The sequence below is a fragment of the Myiozetetes cayanensis genome, unplaced genomic scaffold (assembly GCF_022539395.1).
Source record: "Myiozetetes cayanensis isolate MyiCay16 unplaced genomic scaffold, myiCay2020 scf3, whole genome shotgun sequence".
Taxonomy (NCBI): Eukaryota; Metazoa; Chordata; class Aves; order Passeriformes; family Tyrannidae; genus Myiozetetes; species Myiozetetes cayanensis.
The window spans coordinates 51,686,206-51,700,033 of NW_026087521.1; the positions used below are offsets into that span (position 1 = coordinate 51,686,206).

At 50.1% G+C, this 13,828-nt stretch overlaps 1 long non-coding RNA gene across 1 annotated transcript in view; it reads left to right on the forward strand.

Moving 5' to 3' along the window:
• LOC126644909 (uncharacterized) overlaps positions 1–13,828 on the forward strand; it is a 44,396-nt gene that overhangs the window by 9,332 nt on the left and 21,236 nt on the right. The window contains exon 2 of the long non-coding RNA XR_007630040.1: positions 7,021–7,200. This is a non-coding gene — a long non-coding RNA (uncharacterized LOC126644909). The remainder of the gene's footprint in view (positions 1–7,020; positions 7,201–13,828) is intronic.

Sequence of the window (13,828 nt, forward strand, 5' to 3'; positions counted from 1 at the left end):
ATCACAGTGGAGATATGTACGGCTGGAAGAGCACGGAGATATGTACGGCTGGTCAGGCCTCAGGAACAAGCCAGGATGGCACTCACTGCGGTTGTGGGTCCCTGAGGCAAGCTTCTCTCTTCGTCCCCAGCCTGCTGTGTGCTGCTGGAGGTGTGAATTAGCAGTCCAGAGGTCCTGTCATTAGGCTCTGCTCCCTTGGCTTGGCTTTTGCTTCTTCCCTCCTCCCCAGTTTTGTCTTATGGTTTCGCAAGTTCATGTATTAGAAGAAAGTGTTAAGCTTGTGATCTCTCCTCGCACAGCTGACACACAGTGCATCCCTGACCAGTTTGTGCCCTTTGCTCCCCCAGCCCCTCGGTGCTGCTGGCAGCATCAGTCTTCCCCTCCTCTACCCAGGGTGTCTTCTCCCCAGGGAACAACTGTCTCTGCTTGGGCAGGAAGAGGGTTTGCACCAGGCTGCCCCTTCACCTGTGATGACCAAGCTGATTTGGCCAGCTACCCATGCAGCCAGCCACCAGCCTGTCCCAGAAGGGACTTGTCCATTCCCTACCCCATGGTCAATCTGCACCAAGTGGGAGCCCCCATCCATTTGTTCTTCGGTCCCACAAGTGACTGCTTCTCTCCTTCACCTGAACTCCCTCTGTACTGTCCTGTATTCTCAGCTTACTAGGACTCAGTGGTCAGAAAGGAGATTCATGAGGAGCATCTTTCCCAGCTGCAGCCAGTTCCTACAGCCTGTTCCCCATCAGACAGACAGCCCCTCCTTACATGCAGTGTTCAAGTGCATACACCCATCGTGTTATCCATCGTGCACACATACGGCAGCGTGAATCGAGCATGCAGGGAATAGAGATTCACATAATCTTGTCCTTGCTTTCCCAAGCCTACCAGAAATATGAGATGGCTGGATTAGCCAGGGACATGAGCTGCTCCTTCCCAGTGAAAGGTCTTGCCTCCCTACAGTCTTCCCATTAGTAGCTCCTCTTCTCCCAAGCAGATGAACAGTCTCTCTGGCATTTCATTTCTGTTCCATAGTCCTCCTGCACCAGCCTAATGGTACAGTACGGTACGCCTCAGGGTTTGTCTCCAGTCTGGGGCACCCCAGCCCCTCAGCATGTGCTGCCAATGGGGGAAGCTCATGCTGTTTCTGCACAGAAGAGGATTTGCATGCATGGTGGGGGAGAGACAGCCTGGCCTGTTTATTCCTAATGCTCCATATTATCTCCATTAATAATGCCACCTCTGCCTCACATGCTAATTAAAGCTCAAGATTGTTAATGTAATAGGGAATTTGGGCAGAGACCACACAAGACTGGCTGGATTAAGTTAACCTTATGGACTGTTAATAGATCTCCTGGAGGGGCATTTCTGCCTAATGAGAACCCAGCTTGAATGGTAATCAGGGGCTCACTCTCTGCATGCCCGATGGGGCCTGGAAAGCTAGGGGAGCTGCAGGGCAGGATGCAGGAAAGGCATCACAGGAGCTGCTCATGAAGCAGAAGTGGGTGCAGGGCTGGAGGGGAAGACCTCAATGTAAGGGAAGAACTGGAGTGAATGAAGTAGCAATGCTGTGGTGCTGCACAGGGGAGAGCCCCAAACAGGCTTTGAGACTGGCTCTGCGCTATATGTGGTGGGCATTTAAATACTACGAGAAAGAGCTATTTTTCTGGTTGTGATTGCTGGCAGTGAAAGGGTCACCCAAACGGTGTTAGCCGTGAGCAGGACTCCTCTCCAGGGAAAAAAACCTGGCAAGATCCTGACCTGTCTCCTGGACACCTGCACTGTGGGTCAGAGAGCCAGAGTTTCCCAGTCTGTCTCGTACAGTGTGGAGAAAACATCAGAGAAGGCATATGGCACTGAGCACTCTTATATGCAGAGTGAAAGGTTGGGTTCAGAAGAAACCTGGAGACAAATTAAAGAGGTGAAAATAGAGCTTAGAGGCTAGGCTTTCGGTGTCTGGGTTGGGTGAAGTTTGGTGATACCGCAGATCCAGGATCGCAGTTGAGGATAAACAGATGATGTTTAAGTGCTAGGCTGCATTTCAAGGCAAAACTGTATATTCCTGGGCCTGGACAAAACTGGGTCCTGCTGGGAGCCCATGAAGCCTTCCAGGGAAGGTGTGCATATTTTCGCAAGTGGATCCTGTGTGCTAGTTTTGTCCTCCAGAGGGAATAGGTGCGAAGTGGGATATAGGGCAAAAGCAAAGCCTGAAATGGAGGCCAGTTGTTCGCATTTCAGTTTGGGGAGTTAAGTAATTTAGATCAGCCCCCAGAACAAACAAGTAGAGGTGTTTGGGAGGAAGGTAGTGATCTGCAGAACTGGTTAAAGGAATAAAGAAATGTCTTTGGGGTTTTCATCTTGCTCAAGTCCCACTGCCCCAGGAGGTGTTCCAAGTGGGCAGGCTCCATGCTTTGGAACCTAGCCTGGAAATTGCTCAGTACCAGCGGGACCTGGCCAAAGGTTTAGCCTTCTTATGGGAGCAGTGACAGAGCAGCTAAGACATGTTGCTTTGGCTCCAGAGGGGTGAGTTTGAGCTGTGCTGACTGCACTTCATGCACAATATTTTTTACACCAACCCCAGCTGTGTGATTCTGGCTGGGGAGCTGAGAGTCAGGCAGGTATCGCTGCAGCTGCAGCAGCCTCTCCCTACTCTAGCTATAGGGACTGCTCTCTCCTAACTCTGTTGCCTTACCTGAGGTGTGTCACCTTGAGATGGCCCATGACTTGAATGTAAGATATGGGTCTGGTTTGTAGTGCTTAGGGGGCTTTGGGGTGAAAGTTTGTGGCTTTGGGTGAAGGTCTGTGAGTTTGTGATGCTGTTCCTGGGAGTTAGAAAAAGATGACAAGGACATGGAAAGGGAATGGGTCTAGTTCTGATTGCCCAGTGAGGTTTTTCTTCACTTTCTGGCTCTTGGTACTGGAAAATACCAGGGAAATGCAAAGAAAGGAGTTCCCTCGCTGTATGGTGTGTGGGAGTTGGTTCCCAGGGCAGAGCATGCTGCTGCCAGTCAGCAAGGGGACCTGAGGGAAGGCGAGAAAGGAAAAGCAGAGATCAGGAGGAGAGGCAGTGCAGGAGCCAGACGGACTGTTCCACCCAGAGAGGGGATCCCGTCCCTGCAAACTTGTATGCTCCCAGGGGCGCATGCAGCACATGCACACTTCCTACAGTTTTGTGCTGTTGCACAGCATTGCTTTCGAAAGGATGCTCACTCTGCATGTGTGCAGTAACACACCGGTGTCACACAAAACAGTAAATGCTGCCACACACACAAGGCAACCCACAGAGGACACATCGCTCCCTATGACACCTCACAAATGCACCGCTGTTTTCAGCAAAGAGCAGATTCACACACAGAGAAGCTGTTCACCCTGCAGTACAGCACTTGATGCACACATGTACACATGCACATCCCAGACATTGATTCCTGGTGTCCACTGCCCACAGCAGGCACAGACACAACACCAACACAGAGATGCTCACCCCAGGCCACACATTCCTGCACAGCTGCATGCACACATGGCACCACACTGTCCATGTTACCCCCTTTCAGCACTATCCCAGGCAGGTGGATTCACTCAGGGAAACACTGACAGACACACGTATGTTTGTGTCTTCCAGATCTCCCTGCATGCCAGAACAAAACTGGAATGTGAAGGTGAGGCAAAACACATCCTTTTGAGAATGAGCAACACGAATACCACACCAATGCACACATACAAACTCACATGTGCATACCACTCGGGTCCTGTTTGCTGTGCTTTTGCTATCCCTTTTCCTTCTTTTAGCTAGTGATAGTGCTTCTTCCATGCCTCTGAAGCACAGGAGCAGGTGGTTTGGAGGTCAGTTTAGGTTGATCATTCCTTTTTCCACTAGTGGCTCTCTTCAGCTGCTTAGGTCAGTGCTAAGTGTCTCAGAAATGAAGATCCTCCTTGCCTATCCATGCCCAACACCTCTGTGTTACTTCTCAGCCCCTATTAGAATTTCTGAGTCCAAATGCCTCTTTAAATTGCCCTCATGACCGTACTTTAACCCAAACAGCGTTTCAGGCCATAGTGGCTTTTCCAGGTTTTGGCAGCATCTGTTAGCTTTGACCAAATGAGGCAACTCCATCTCCATTCTGCTCTGTACACATGCCTTGCTGAGACCCAAAAGACTCTTGCTTGTCCCCTTTCAGCCTGAATTATTCATCTCCTGTAATGCACAATGGATGTTTGTGGGAAGTGGCACACAGGTACAACTGAGCACAGTGCCGAGGAACCAATGTTTCAGCAAGCTGAAATTGCCTGGGTGCATGGGCCAAGTTTGGCTGAGAGAGAGAGGAAATTTTTTTACTCCTTTAAAGCGCTTCAGAAAAGTGAATGGTGGTGGTGGCAGTGGAGGCAGAGGGGAGGAGGGGGTGTTTTGGAGGGGTTGAGGTGGTGGTGGAGGCTTCCCCACATGTTTCTTCTGGCTGCTCTCATGCTGCTGCATGAACATGCATGTGGTGCATGAATGGAAGGTGGGAGTGCTCTGGGGGAATGTGGGAAGTAGGTGGCTTTTGGTTGTGGAGAGCTGGCATGCCTGAGCAATGGTGGGGAAGGTGTAGTCTCATGCTGAGGGTGTTTGGTGAAGGACTATGGGAACAGGGTGCTGGGGCATGTAATATGTGTGAGAACAGGGAGCCCCTGAAAGAGGCTATTGCAATGTATGCTCCACTGACCTACACATTCTCAAAGCCCATGCCTGTCCAATAACACAGGACAAGAGCTTTTGGGATACCTTCCATATTTCCTCCATGTGGCTGGGGCTAGACCCAACTGCAACAACCCCTGCATTGCCTGTATACAAACCATCCCTTTGTGTCTGTGATCTCTTCCTTTTGTATTTGTGCCACCACTGCTCCAGTGATCCCAGGACAGCCATGAACTCCTGCACCAAATACCTGGTGTTGCATGCACACCCAGCTGCTCTTTCGCCCTGGAAACCCCATGCTTTCCCATGCCTCTCCCCTTTCCCAGGGGCACACAGGTACACCTGCTTGTCCTGATGTCGAACCCTGGTTGTTGTCCGTCACCGCTAGCAGCATTGTGCTGTGACACTACCGAGCTTGTTAAACAAGCCTGGCAGAGTGCTCGCTGTGCTGTACCTGCTGCCAGGCCGATCTCTCCTTATTCCCTTGCTCCTTCTTACCCATGTTGTGTATTTCCTCGTCTTTCCTGGGTCCTGGGGGAAGCTGGCTCCTTCCTGGCCAGATCTCTGCTTCCCATACAGGTCTGTGTGCATCTTCACTATGCTTAGGTTTTGCAGTCACATCCCCTGATGCCACTATCAGCCAATTTCACAGCACTCAGGGCAGTTGGGACTGCACACTCTTCTTTGCATGCAAATTATGCACCATCTAACACCAGAACGGAGAGTAGGAGAAGGGATGAGTGTGGATGCTTTTCCAGGATTTCTACTCCAGAGACTTTGCCCCCAGGACTGCAACATGTGTCAGCAGACAGATACATGGGAGATTGTAGAATGGGCAGAATTAGAGAAAGTGAAAAAAAGGGAAAATCTCAGAGATGGAGGCAGTTAAAGCAGAGTTGGTGCAGCAGCGGTGCACATGTGCATGTGCACCCATGCAGTTGTACAGAATACAGATGTCTCCAAAGTTAGTTCCAGCTTCCTAATTTTCAAGAATGTCTTGTCTTTAATTTTTTTTGGGGTGAATGATGCTGGCTGTCTGTGCTTCATGTGTAGTTTGTGTTTGTCTGCCTGTGCTGGATGTTGATGAGTATTTGTGTTTTTCATGTGACAGAATATGTCTGGTGTTTGCTGGGGCTAGCATTTAAGATCCAGAAGGATGCTATGCCACTGTGTGGGCTGAGTTTAAGTAGGTAACAGTATCTGATACGATCAGTTTGTATGTTGCAGGCAATTCATAAGTAGACTATATTTGTATGATATGCAGCCAGTGGTGCTTGCTTGACTTATGTTCCTGAGTGTGTGAGGATGTTTCATGTGACCTCATTTTCTTATAGATGTGTGTGTTGTGATTTGCTGGTGCTGGGGGGGATGTGTGTACATGGCACTTTTTGTTCATGGTCTTTGTTATGAGAGTGGGCTTATTAAATGCTATGTGTTTGTGTAGTAACAGTTATGTATAAGGAGTCAGGAGTTTGTGTGTGGTAGATGTGTTTGGATATTCAGCGTGTATTTCTGCAGGGATCGCTATTTGCTGTGCCATGTAAAAATGTTTTTGCTGTTTACTCATATGAGTGGTGGAACAGGCTGGGTGGAGCTGATGTGGTTGTGTGATGGTTGTCTGAAATATCACATATACATCTTAATACAGATGTGCAACCTTGTAGGTGCAGGATGAACGTGAAGAAGAGAAGCACCTCATCCTTTAGAGGGACTGAATTTTTAGAGGTTGTACGCAAGGTGGTGCATGGTGGTGTGAAAAGACCAGTGAGTGTGAATGTGTGTGTGTATGTGTGTGCGCGTGTGTGTACAGCGTGTGTGTTCTGAGTGTGAACAGCATCCTTGCAGGGGGGCGTGCCTGGGTGATGTGAGCAGGGCTGGGAGGTGGCGTGTCTGTGTGCATGCAGCCGTGTGTGTAGGCACACTTCACCTTCTCCCGGTGCAGCTCCATCAGCATCTTACCCTGCTCTGGGTCAGGTGCTCTCTCCTGTTTGTATGCAGTGGGACAACCAGGCTCTTAGGGTACAGGCCAACCTCTTCCCATCCTTTAAGTCTCCTTCCATCTGTCTGTCTGTCTGCTCTGCTGCCCATGTCCAGTTGTCTGTTCCCCTAATCACTGATACGCCCTGACTAGCTCACACCCCACACTGCCTGTGGACTCAGCAGCTGTGCATCTCTCCGTCCCTCCCACACGCACACACATTCACACACACACACACACCCTGGATCTTCATCTGTGGCATATTCAGTTGCCATTGGAAACCTAAGAAAGAAGTGAATCTACCCTCCAAGTCTTAAGCTGGTGATTTTTTTCCTTTTTTTTTTTTCCCTCCCCTTTCCTCCTCTCCTCACAGAAGGCAAAGTCGTTCGCAATGAATCCATGGCAGCTTCGATCGAGCGGTGAGCTGGAGCACCTACTCACAGGCCACTCCTTGATGTGACTGAACAGAGACCTTTTCCAGCACTCGCCGAGGAGAGCAGAGCCCCGGATTTACCTCCCGCGCACCCGGGCACCCCAGTGCAGGCACCGTGAGGTAAGCCAACCTCGGCACCTCTGCCTGTGCCTCTCTTCATCCCTCCCTCCCTCCCTCTTGTTGCTTGTTCCCCAGAGGTGTGAGGGAGGGGAAGGGCAGGGGTTTCTGCTATGCTGTGAACAAAATCTAAGCTTTCATCAGCGCCCTCCCCACAATGGAGAGCTGTTCCCTCCTCCCGAGCCCCTTTTCTTGCGGCTCCGCAGGCGTGTGCAGGGAGGGGTTGTTTGCAGAGCAGCCGAGGGAAGCGCTGCGGGTCCCCTGCACGCAGTCCCGAGTGCATTCCGCCCCTTTCCCATCCCTCACTTGACACACACCTGTCTGCTCTTCTCCATTCGTCATTTTCCTCCACCTCCCCTATTTCTTGGGAGAAGGGGCAGCCTGGCTGACTCTGCTGCAGCCTGGCCAGCAGCATGGCTGGGCTCTGCAATCCTGGCCTGGGTCCCCTCGGGGTTGCAGCTTGCAGCAGAGCAGGAGGGGGCATCATGCTACTGGGAGTGGGGCATGCAGGGAAGAATTCCCCCTCCCTTCTCATCTTATGGATATTTTGGGTATCCCAGTTCCCAGTTCATCACGGAAGATGCTGGCCTCCATTTCCTAGCCAGGTACCTCCTCTGAATACCCAGCCCAGCCTGGCATAGCTTTTGGGGTGATGGGCATGCTCTTTGTCACTGCTTATCTGCTGTCCCCTGGTGCTCCGTCCCAGCTGGAAGGGATGTTTTCCTACTGGAGACAGTGTGTTTCATAAGCTGGGAACGCCGTGTGCCCTGCACAGGCAGTGAAGGGGCCCTGTGCTAAGCCTGACCCATTTTGGGGCGCAAAGCTCTTGGGAGCACCTGAAAGGGCCTCCTGCCGCCCGGGGCTGCCCTCAGTGCCCCTTTCCTCAGCTCCTCTGCAGGGAAAGCAGGAAGATCAGCTGCACTATTTCCATGCCATGTCTTCGTGCTGCTGTATCTGCTGCGGTGTGGGAATGGGAGGGGAGTGGGAGCAGCTGTTTCTCCCATTGCCTGGGCAGGCCCAGACATGCTGCCAGTCCTCGAGGAGCACGAACGTGCCTGGAGATGCCTTTCCCCAGAATAGACCCTAAAGAAATGAGCTGCTAGCAAGGCAGCAGACAATCTCAGAGGAGTGGATTTTAGAGGGGAGGTTTTGGAGTTTGCAATCAGCCAGGCCGTGCTTTCAGGTTCTGCACAGAGTTTGGAAGAAAGCAGGGTTTTCTGAGTCAGATTTTGGGGGCTGTTGCCTTTCTGTGAGGGGAAGAGGACTGGCAGAGTCTGTGTTGCTGTGCAACCCTGGCAGTGGTGCTGGTGTGGTGTCCCCTGAAGGAGGTGATGGGTTGCTCTCCTCCTGCCCAGGCCCCACCTGGTGATGCTGGCAAGGAAGGTGTCTTTCAGGGCATGTTTCAGTGCATCTCCCTGCTGCAACCACAGGACCCTGCTGTCAGTTCTCCCCATCTACAGTTTCTCAATCCCCCTGTCCAACCACCACAATATCTACCCTTCCACAAGAACTACTGCCTTTTAACTTCTCTTTGGTGGCACTAAGGTGTTTCTCCTCCTCTTTCAGGGTACCCCGAGCCCTGCTTTTTTCTCTTTCAGCACCCCTTCCTCACTTTTCATCGTTTGTGACTCCCATGCTGGGCAGGACCGGCTTTGGTCAGTCTCAGGAAGGGCTGACTTTCCCCAGTGGGATTGTTTCTGGATGCTGCTGCCAGCTGACAATACTGTGAAGTGATCTTTTCCCTGGTGGTTCTCACCCTACGGTGTGTGCGCGCGCGTGTGTCTTGAGGGTGATGGAGTGACTGTAGCACTGTTGATGTGTCACTCTTTCTCTTGGCTGGAGCTTGGCAGGGAGCGTGCCCAGGCAGTCGCACTCAGTTTTGTTGTTGGGGAGTTTGCAGAAAGCAAGCTCTTCCCATATGGAGCCTCCAAAGTCATTTGGCGTTGGTTAAATTCCTTAGCCCTCTCAGGACGTGGCTTTGGCACTGACTCAGGGTGGACATGACAATAAATCCAGCTCTAGGGAGCTTGGTACTGGGTCAAAACTGCTGCAGCTACATGGTAGAAAATGCTGATCCGGTATGAATTCACTCTGTTGTTTCAGATTTGTTTAGAAAACAATGTTGGCTTAACTCTGTACTGGCAAGGTTTATGTTGTGTTGGGTATTATCTGTCTGTACAACTCTAGCTTGATGCTGGCTCTGGTGTTGTTTGTGTGCCACATCTGGCACACACTCCGGATCGTGTGTGCTCTGGCTAATCCGACAAATGTAATTGCACACTGCAGGCAGCCTGGTTCAGTCCCTCCTGTCAGGCACACCAGTTTCAAAGAGGGTTACATTACAGTCTGGGAGCAAGCCATGTTCCACACCAGGCATCTGCTTTCCCCTCTCAGGAGTAACAACAGCCCTGATCTTCCAGGTGCCTCGAGAAGTGATGCACAGTGAGGCAGAAACCCATCTCCCTGTAACTTCATCTCTCTTAGTATCACCCCAAGTCCAAGAAGATCCTAGGGAGAGAAGTGTGTCCTCTGGCTGGTGGCCACATCTCTGACTGGCTCCCCCCAATGGTTTTTTGAGCTGTGTTTCACCCTCTGCTCTGGAGAACCTGTGTACAGGGACGAGAGGATGGCACTGGCTTGGAGGACTTCAGGCATTGCACTAAAGAGGAAGGGGAGGAAAGCATTGTCCCAGCAGGAGGATGTTGTTCTCCAGCCTTGAGCACTCCACAACCCCATGGCCAGTGCACATGGCCTGGGAGAAGCGTTATCATTCCTCATAGGATCATGTTGGCAGAAAATGGGGCTGCACCATGAGTGGAAGCTGAGACAGCCCCATTTGAAGCAGGTGCTCATTGGGATGGAGTATGAGTGCACACCCTGTTATGCTGCAGGGACTTTTTCCAGATCTGTCACTCAAGTGCTTGTCTTGCTGAAAGAGGTAATTTTGTTTGTGCTGGGGGGTCTGAGGGCAGAAAGGTGGTGAGGAGTGGTTCCCCTAATGCCTGTGTGTGGATGTGTACAAGTTTCTGGTGATTAGGAGGAGAATTAGTTGATTTGGTTTAGCAATCCAGAGCCAGTTTTACTTTAAAGCCCAGCAAAATGAGCTTTTGGGGGTTAAAGTAAAGAGGTGACACTGTCTACCAAACCAGGTTGCTAAGGACTCCTGACTCCTAATTGTAGTGAACTCTCTCACTCGTCACCATGCTGTGCCTCAGTTTCCCCTACCTTTACATAGGACAGGCTGTAGACCTAAACACTGCGGGAGAGGAGAGGAGAGGGATGGGAAGGAGGGATGAGAAGGCATGCACAGTGCTTCAGGCTGCACAGAGGGATGCTGTGGGGAAAGGGAGGTTCAGCCTGTGGACTCTGCTGACATGGCTGAGTGCTGTCGTTCGCAGCGGGCTGGATGCCGGAGGAGAATCCGTAATGACCAAGGGGCCGTGTGCCAGGACCAAGGCAGTGATTCACTCAAGCCTCTGTTTGGGAAGAGAAAGGGAGTTTGTGGCTTGTCACTTAGGAAACAGAGTAGAGATTCAGTGGTGAAGGACAGGCTTCTTGGCTGGGCCTCCCCAAGCAGCCACGCCGCGTGTCTCTGTGTGTGTGTGTGTGTCAGGGGACCAAGGGGTCCCTGGTACAGGCCATGACTGGCAGCTGGCCATCCCTGGCACCCAGTACTTCACCTCCCCCTTGCACCCTCTGCACAGCCACCACTGACTGGCCAAGGACAGCCCTGAGATACACACACGTGACACACCAGTGCCTGTGAAGAGAGGGAGATGATATAAAGCCTTGCTAGAAGAGAACTGGATGGGATTTGAGCTTCCTCCCTGCCTAGTTTATCCTGCATGTGGTAGCACAGCATCTGTGCAAGTGTCCATGTTGCTTCATCCCAACCCAAACAGGCATCTTCAGTAGTGCTGTGTCTGGTGTGTGGGGCCAGGTCACAGGCTGGGGAGTGGTGTTGGGCTAACTTAGGGGATGAAGAAGATCTGTTTCTCCTGTGAGTTCCTTCTCTGTCTCATCCCTGCTGTGCCTCTTCCAATGTGATCCTGCCTTGCTTCTTGGAGGTAGAGACCTGCAGGCAATGGAGGCAGGTGTCGAAGAGAGAAAGGGGATTGCAAGACACACAGAGGTATGGAGAGGATGAACTCTCTGAGAAAGAGGGAAGACCTGAGGAAAAATAGGGCAGAAGCATCAAAGGAAGAGAGGGGTGCTGAGGGAGGCAGAAAGAGAGCAGTACATGTCCATGCAGTGGCAATGTGGTGTGGAAGTCTTTATATTGATAGTACAGACTAGAGTTTGACCTGATCATGTTTTTACTGGTCAGGGATGTAATCTGAAATGCTGTGGCAGAAGGACCAGCTCTTCACAGTGAACTGCTCATCTTCCATCCTCCTTTTTAATCCAGGGAATAGCCAGCCTGAGATTGTTCTGCTTTGAGGTGCTTTCTCCCGTGCATGTTCCTCTGCTCCTGATAGGGAGGAGGGTGCATGGCTGAGAAACCCATCCCCATATCCTCTGTCCTCCTGGCCCTCGCCCAGTGGAACCAGAGGAAGTGAGTGTGCTGCCCAGCGTGGCTGAGAATTGCCTTGCTCTATATTGGAGGGATGTTGGTGAGGCCTTAGAGAGAGCCACAGACCTGCTTTTAAATGGCTCCCCAGAAAAACTTTTGGCCACATTACCTCACATAGGCAATGTCTGCAGGAAATGAATTCAACAAGCTACACGAGGCAGCATTTTTTCTATAACTGCCCCATCAACATGTCCTGTGAGAACTGAACAGCAGCAATTTAGATAAGAGGGATTTGTGGATGTTTCTCTTCCTCTTTTATTAAATATACTTGAGTACATATCCATCAGATAAGGTAGGTATGCCAGGTCTGTCACAGGGTGGGTAGATTTCATACAGATGTTCTCAGAGTCACTTTTGATGGGGGTGTGGTGGTTTCCAGGAGCTGGAATGCCAGTATTGGCTTGCAGATGGGTTGACAGGTGAACATGTACTCACAATAGATTGCGTGTTCCCTGTGGTGTCTTCACTGAGACATAAATCACTGGGTGCTTCTCACTCAGCTTCCCCACTGACTCCCTGTGGTAGGACCAATGGTCTGTGTGGCTTGAAGTTAGTGGCATATCAGGCCCATTGGGCCGTACCCCGATTTTAACTCTGATGCCTTTTACAGCCAGCCAGCACGGCGAAAGCTATCAAGAACCACTCGGGCACAAAGAGGAAAAACACTCATATAATGGGGCTACTTATTTGAGTTGCCCAGCATTTCCCATTACATTTCATGTCTTGTGGCTGATTCAGTTAAAAGGCAATCACCAGAGCTAACGGCCCAGCATTGTTCTGCTCACCTTCTGATTTACTTCTTTTCATCCTCGCTGGGTTTCATCTCCTCCCAGGTTCATGCATCCCCCAGCACTGAGGTCACTTTCTTTTTATTGCACCTTAGACTGTATATAATCAAGCTAGCACTGTTCCTGCCCTGAATCTTCTGGGGTCAAGACAGAAATCACTATTCAGCAAGAGACCCAAACAAATGAGCAAAACTAGCCTGGTTGGTCAGAACAGGGTGGAAGTTATCCAAGAAAACTCGCATTGATCAATTCCAGTCACCTCCTGTGTTTAAAGTGACTCAGTATCTCCATTTTTAGGATGTTGCTGGGGAGCTGAATTCTCTTATGATTTCTCTTGTATCAGCTGTCCCTAGCAAGAGTGTTTGTGAGATTCTTTTCCTATATCTGCTTATATGAGGATCTGTTGAAAAACATGCTGGTAGAATAATGGGTGCTGGGACAAAGCCAGTCATAAAAAAACCCAAAACCTACTGAAAAAAAACACCACAAAACCTCCCCCCCCCTTTCACTGAACAATAAGTTATCAAGTCCAGATGGTTAAATCCGAGATTTTGGAAGGAGCTTAAGTGATTGAGCTGCTAACAAAAATATGCAATCTCTTGTGAAAAAAAAGCTACTGATTCGGGGAATTGGAGAAGACCAAATGTTGTACCTATATTTAAAAAAAGGCTTCAGTGATGATCCGGGGAATTAAAGATCAGTAAGCTTTGCATCTGTATCTGGTAAACTGGTAGGAATGATAATTAAAAAGCAGTGCTTGAAGACATCTGGAAGATTGTGGCCTGATAGGGCCTATCCAGCATGGGTTCAGCAGGAGAAAACTGCATCATGTTAATCTCCTACAACTTTTTGAATGTGCCAATAAAGCAGCGGATAAAGGAGAACCAATTGATATAAGATATTTAGACTTTCAAAAGGCTTTTGAAAGATCCTGTGCAAGAGCTACTAAAGAAGCTAAGTAGTCAGTGAGAGACAAAATATTGACATAGATCAAAAACTGAGTAGGAGACTGAAAGAATGAGGGGATTAAACAGTCAAGTTTCACCATGGCAAAAGGTTAATGTGGCCTCCAGTTTCTCTTCTAAATCCCTTGTGATTTACCTTATTGTTTAATGACTTGGAAAGGTGGGAGGAGAGATATGCTGTATGAAAATCAGCAGATGAGACAAAGTTATTAAGTTGTCTGTGGATGGAAAGGGCTGTGAGAAATGCCTGGGAAAGAGAATTAAGTTAAATGAATGCGTTGTGCTCTGGTCAATGAAACCGACCA